Genomic DNA, 6,976 nt, shown 5'->3' with positions numbered 1-6,976 from the left:
TAACTTCTGCAAGTTCCTTTTCTCGCTCAACATTATCGTATGTTTAAGATCTGTTTTGATCTAGTTCATTCATTTTATTTTATTTTTTAGAGATGGGGTCTCACTGTGTTGGCCAGTCTGGTCTTGAAATCCTGGGCTCAAGTGATCCTCCCACCTTGGCTTCCCAAGGTGTTGGGATAACAGGCGTGAGCCACCATGCCCAGCCATTCATTCTTTTTTTTTTTTTTTGAGACAGAGTCTCACTCTGTCACCCAGGCTGAAGTGCAGTGGTGTGAACTCGGCTCACTGCAACCTGTGCCTCCTGGGTTCAAGCAATTCTGCCTCAGCCTCCTGAGTAGCTGGGACTATAGGCACATGGCACCACACCTGGTAAATTTTGCATTTTTAATGGAGACAGGGTTTCGCCATGTTGGCCAGGCTAGTCTCAAACTCCTGACCTCAGGTGATCTACCTGCCTTGGCCTCCCAAAGTGTTGGGATTACAGGCGTGAGTCACGCCATTCATTGATTTTAATTGCTCACTAGTATTCCTTTACAGGAACATGTCATGGTCTCTTTGCCCACTATCCCATGGATGCCTATTTAGTCCATTGCACTTTGGGCCCATTATAGGCAAAGCTGCCACACCCAGCTTTGCATATGTTGGAGCTTCTCTAGGGTGAATACCAGGAAGTGGGATCACTGGTCTCAGGGTTCATACGTTTCAATTGCCAAGCAGCAGTGCATGAAGAGTTCTTGTTTCTGCACTTCCTTAACGATGAAAATAATACCACTACCCCACATGACACGTACTATGTGCCAGGCATCTTTCTAAACATCTAACATGAAATAACTCATTTAACCTCTCAAAGGACTTTGAGGTGGGCTACTATCATCATCCCCACTAGACAGATGGAGAATGAAGACACAGAGAGGTCAAATAACTAGCCCAACATCACTCAGCTAGGGATAGCAGAGCATGGCATGAACCCAGAGAGGCTGGTTCCAGAGCCTGGGCTGTTCATCACTCTTGTAGGTCTTGGAATTTTCTGGTTTTCAAGTTGCTGCCAGTTCATGGCTGTGAAATGTCTCTAAGTCCTTTAACTTGCATTGCCTGCTTAGAACGGGCCTTGAGGACCTTTCCATCCATTTGTGGGCCTTTCCATCCATTTGTGGGCCAATCAAGCATCCTCTTCAGAAAAATGCCTCTTTCTAGCCTTGGCTGTCCCCGAGTTTCTGATCTTCTCTGCAAGTATGCCTGCAGGCCAGGACTTGGGGCAGGGCCTGGCGCAGTGAGGGCACTTGGTAAAAATGTGCCAAACTCAACCAGGCATGGTGGCTCATGCCTATAATCCCAGCATTTTGGAAGGCCGAAGCAGGCAGACTGCTTGAGCCCAGGAGTTCAAAACCAGAATGATCAGGGTAGTGAGACCCTATCTCTACAAAACAAAAATTAAAAATTAGCTGGGTGTGGTGGTGCATGCTTGTACTCCCAGCTACTCAAGACGCTGCTGAGATAGGAGGATGGCTTGAGCCCAAGAGGTTGAGGCTGCTGTGAGCTATGATGGCACCACAGCACTCCAGCCTGAGTGACAGGGTAAGACCTTGTCTTTGAAAAAAAAAAAAAGTGCTCACTTTGGCAGCGCATATACTAAAATTGGAACAATACAGAGATTAACATGGCCCCTGTGCGAGAATGACGTATAAATTTGTGAGGTGTTCGATATACAGGAAAAAAAAAGGAAAAAAAAAGTACCAGACTCACTGGTGGTGTCTCTCATGTCTCTCAACCTCTCTTCCTCCCAGGAGGCCAATGCTGATTAAAAAAGCTTCTGCTTAAGTCACTGGCCCACATCGGTGCTGTGCTGGGCACGCACAGTGGCCCCCTTGCCTCAAGCTCATTTCCTCCTGTGTGATCTGACTCTAATCTAGTTCATGATCTGACCTCACCTCCTTCGACTCTCCTTGTTCCTTTTTTCTCATGAACCCCACTGGCCGTCCTCCTGTCCCTTCAGTAGCCAAGTTCATTTCTACCTCAGGACTTTTGCATGTGCTGTTCCCTCTGCCTGGAACACTCTTCCTGTGGTGGTTCCAACTCATCCTTCAGGCTCAACTCAAATGCCACCTCCTCAGAGAGACTTTCCTGATCACTCTGTTTAGAAGAAACAGAGGTATGAAGAGATTGAGCATAATTGTCAAAAGTTGTACAGCTGGCTTATTGGTGAGATTTTGAATTATGTTACCTTATTATGTGCTTATACTTCAAATTTTTTCTACAATGGTGATGTATTCCCTGTGTGAATTTCTTAAAACTCAAATTCAGGCTGGGCATTGAGGCTCGTGCCTGTAATCCCAGCACTTTGGGAGGCTGAGGCAATAGGATCTCTTGAGCTCAGGAGTTCAAGACCAGCCTGGGCAACATAGTGAGACTCCATCTCTACAAACAATTTTAAAATTAGCCAGGAGTGGTGGCATGCACCTATAGTACCAGCTACTCAGGAGGCAGAGGTGAGAGGATGTCTTGAGGCTAAGAGTTGGAGGCTGGAGTGAGCTATGATCACACCACTGCACTCCAGCCAGGACAACAGAGCAAGACTGGACTCTTAAAAAAAAACAAAAAACAGACTGGGTGCGGTGGCTTACGCCTGTAATTCCAGCACTTTGGGAGGCCAAGGTGGGTGGATCACGAGGTCAGGAGATCGAGACCATCCTGGCTAACACAATGAAACCCTGTCTCTACTAAAAATATTTTAAAATTAGCTAGGCTTGGTGGTGAGTGCCTGTAGTCCCAGCTACTTGGGAAGCGGAGTTTGCAGTGAGCCGAGATTGCGCCACTGCACTCCAGCCTGGGTGACAGAGCGAGACTCCGTCTCAAAACAAAAACAAAACAAAACAAACAAAAAAATCAAAAAAGAAAGACCTCAATTTTTGTTGTCATTGTTGTTGTTTTGAGATGGAGTCTCACTCTGTTGCCCAGGCTGGAGTGCAATGGCACAATCTCAGCTTACTGCAACCACCGCCTCCCAGGTTCAAGCGATTCTTCTGCCTCAGCCTCCTGAGTAGCTGAGATTACAGGTGCCCACCACCACGCCTGGCTAATTTTTGTGTTTTTAGTAGAAACAAGGTTTCTCCCTGTTGGCCAGGCTGGTCTCAAACTCCTGACCTCAGGTGATCCGCCCACCTTGGCCTCGAAAAGTTCTGGGATTACAGGTGTGAGCCACCACACCCAGCCAAGACCTCAAATTTAAAATGAATTAAGAGCTAATTCTGAGAGAACATGAATGAGTGTCTGGGCTCTGTTTCTCAAGCCTCCTGGGTCAGGATAAGATCCTAGCATTCTGTATCCTCCGGGATTTCCTTACTGCCCACTTTCTCACACCTTTCCATTTGACGATCGTCCCTCTTGGCTCTGAATCAGAAGCCTGAAAACAAAGCATAGGTCCACAATCCACTCTGATAATCAGCCTCCCCTTCCCTACAGATGTTTCTCATCTGCAAAATGGGAATAATACCGGGTGCGGTGTCTCATGCCTGTCATCCCAGCACTTTGGGAGGCCGAGGAGGGAGGATCACTTGAGGTTGGGACTTTGAGACCAGCCTGGCCAACATGGTGGAGACCCATCTCTACTAAAAATACAAAAATTGGTTTGGTGTGGTGGCGTGCACCTGTAATCCCAGCTACTTGGAAGGCTGAGGCAGGAGAATCACTTGAACCTGGGAGGCGGAGGGTGCAGTGAGCCAGGATTGTGCCACTGCACTCCAGCCTGGGTGACAAAATGAGACTCCGTCCCAGAAACAAAAGGGATAATAAAAGACCTACTTCACGGGGATTCAGCATGATGGGACTGAAAAACATTTGGCCAAAGGAAGACTATTGCTGTGTGAGAACCGTACTGCATGGTGGATTTGGAGTCGGATAAACTCTGGATCAAAGGCCAGCTCACTGTGTGATCTCAGGCAACTCAATCTCTGAGCCTCACTCTCCCTGTAAAATAAAGATAATAAAAATACCTACTGAGCTCTTTAGAATGCCCTTCGCTAGAAAGAAGCGGATAATAAAACTCCAGCGTGCTTTACTGGAACAGGCTCCGTTGGCTCCCCACATAGGACATTTCTAGGACTGGGTAGCAGGAGATCCAGCAGCCTAGTGATCTCATCCTGGAGTCAGGCTTTTTCCATGTCTCCGTCCACAGTATTGGTTTAATCCTCAGGCTGGTCCTCCTCGTGACCACAGGATGACTGCCAGGAGCTGTCAGGGCCACGGGCATCCTCTTTCATGTGCAGCAGGAAAATGCATTCACTTCCAGGCCATCTTCCTGGAAGAGTGAGGAAGAACTTTCCCAGAAGTGTCTGGCAAACTTCTCTCCACTTCTCATTAGCCCGGGGTAGCTCAGAGGCCCATTCCGGAACCAAACTCTGGCAAAAAGATGCAAGTCTCATGATTAGCTTAGACTCATTGGTTCCAGTGCCTGTGGCTGGGCTGGGATCATTGTCAAGGAGTCAGTCAACAACATTGTCCTCTCTATCTGCCTCGAATGGTTACTGGGAGAAGAAAATGAGATCATGCTTGCAGAGTTTAGCACACAGTAGGCGCTCAACAAATGGTAGCTTTTATTACTATTACAGGCTGAGTATCCCTCATCCGAAATGCTTGGGACAAGAAATGTGTCAGAATTCAGATTGTTTTGGATTTTGGAATATTTACATTATATTTACCAGTTGAGCATTCCTAATCTGAAAATCTGAAATCCAAAATGCTCCAGTGAGCATTTCTGTTGAGCATCACGTCAGTGCTCAAAAAGTTTGGGATTTTGGCACATTTCAGATTTCAGATTTTCAGATTAGGGATACCCAACCGTATTATTATTATTTTCTTTTTTGAGGCAGAGTCTTGCTCTGTCTCCCAGGCTGAGTACAGCAGTGTGATCTTGGCTCACTGCAGCCTCTATTTCCCAGGCTGAAGTGATCCTCCTGCCTCAGCCTCCCTAGTAGCTAGCTGGGACCACAGGCGCCACCACACTGGGCTAATTTTGTTTAGTTTTTGTAGAGGGGAAGTCTCACTATGTTTTGTAGAGAGGAAGTCTCACTGTCCTGGACTGAAGCGATCCTCCTGCCTGGGCCTCCCAAAGTGCTGGGATTACAGACATGAGCCACCACACCCAGCCTTCAACAGTATTCTGGTTATTATCAACATCACCATCATCCTTTGGGGGCTTTGACCTCAGGCAGCCTCTGATTAAATTCCAGTTTCTCCACTTCTTAGCTGTGCGGCCTTATGCAAGTTGCTGAGCTTCAGTTCCACCCTGTAAAATGGGAATGATAAGTGCTCCTATCTCTTGTCATTACTGTGTGGCAATAGTTAATGCTCCGTATGTGCTAATAATGCATTCTTTGGCCTTCCCATTGGGAATTTGGGTGGCCTTTTCCCACCCTCAGTAGATGTGGTTCAGGTGAGGGAGACTCTCCATTCTGTTCCAGAAGTGGGCACATTCTCCTCACTTGAATTCTTGAATCCCTCAGGTCAATATGACTGGCTCAGGGAGCCAGGGAAAGAGAGCCTCTCTATCCTCTAGAATTGCTGGCTGGAACAGCGGAAGCTAGGAGCTGCTGGAAACCATCTTGGGGAGAGCTGGCTTGAAGTGGAGCCAACAAGAGGGGAAGCAGAGATGAGAGATGGAGAAGCAGAGGGCTGTTGACTCTGTTGAGCTCCTGGATCCAGCCATGCCTGAATCAGATTTACCACTGGACTTTTCATTATGTGAGCCAATATGTTCCTTTTTTTTTTTTTTTTTTTTTGGAATAAGCCAGTTTGAGGCAGGGGTTCTGTCACTTGCAGTGATGTGTGTGGAGTCTAGTCCAGACCAGCCAGGATGGGGAATTAGAAAAGGAGATAGCCCTCTGAGGGCAGAATGATGCCCACCTAAATCAGCTTGGTATTCCAAGAGCTTTGCCCAGGCCAATGCATAGAATGGAACTCTAGATGCATCAGGAGTTAAAAAGCATAAGTAGGCTGGGCCTATTTGTGCCCTATAATCCCAGCACTTTGGGAGGCCTAGGTGGGAGGTTTGCTTGAGCCCAGGAGTTCAAGAGCAACGACAACAGCCTGAACAACATAATGAGACCCCCATCTCTGCAAAAGCAAAAATAAAAAATTAGCTGCGCGTGGTGGTGTGCACCTGTGGTCTCAGCTACTGGGGAGGCTGAGGTAGGAGGATCGCTTGAGCCCAGGAGTTTCACACTGCAGTGAGCCACTGCACTCTAGCCTGGGTGACTGGGCAAAACCTCATCTCTAAAAGTAAAAGAAAATAAAAATAAGAACACCAACAGAGTCTAGTGAGTAGCCCTCCAGACTTCTTCTCTGTGCTTATAATAGTCATATACAGACACAGAATAATATTTTTACAAAAATGGAAGCACACTCTACATTTTCAGTTCAAACGCTACCTCTCCATCTGAAGTGGCTCCACCTCCATCATGCTTTCTTGCATGCTGGCATGTTTCACTCCCTAAATTAACTTATTCAGAGCAGACATTTTTCTCTGTTTGCCATTGCTGTGTCGCCAGTGCCTTTCACAGACTGGCCAAGTATCCAATACACGTTTGTTGAGTAAGTATCACTCTGTAGTTTGTGTGTTTGTTTTAACTTGTAGGGAAGTAGACACGAATCTGTTTTGACCTTTCAGACAAACGCATGGAGATCTATTGATTGGATGGGCCACGCTTGTTTCTCACACTTCGTTGAAAAATTGGGGGTGAAAAAAGCTGGAAGTGAAAAAATGGCCAAACAAACCAAAAGAAGGGTGAGTCATTCCTTCCTCCCCCAAAACACAGAGGAGGGGAGGAAGAAGGAGGACCGCCCCTTCCCGCCCCAATAAAGCCTTTAACAGGCCCATCCTGATTCACAGGGAGTGGACTTGGTTTCTTGTTCAAGAATTTCCAAGGCAAAAACAGCCCTCAAACACATAAAGATGAGGTTGGGCAAATAATTCATTGATGGT

At 46.9% G+C, this 6,976-nt stretch overlaps 1 non-coding gene across 1 annotated transcript; it reads left to right on the top strand.

The window, feature by feature from the left end:
* The first annotated feature begins 1,605 nt into the window (after nt 1-1,605).
* LOC119618643 (U6 spliceosomal RNA) lies at nt 1,606-1,709 on the top strand. The gene has a single exon (XR_005235019.1). It is a non-coding gene; the product is annotated as a U6 spliceosomal RNA (small nuclear RNA).
* The last annotated feature ends 5,267 nt before the right edge of the window (nt 1,710-6,976 follow it).

Source organism: Chlorocebus sabaeus, chromosome 2, assembly GCF_047675955.1.
Source record: "Chlorocebus sabaeus isolate Y175 chromosome 2, mChlSab1.0.hap1, whole genome shotgun sequence".
In the NCBI taxonomy this organism is placed as follows: Eukaryota; Metazoa; Chordata; class Mammalia; order Primates; family Cercopithecidae; genus Chlorocebus; species Chlorocebus sabaeus.
This window is presented reverse-complemented; position numbering and strand designations above follow the sequence as displayed.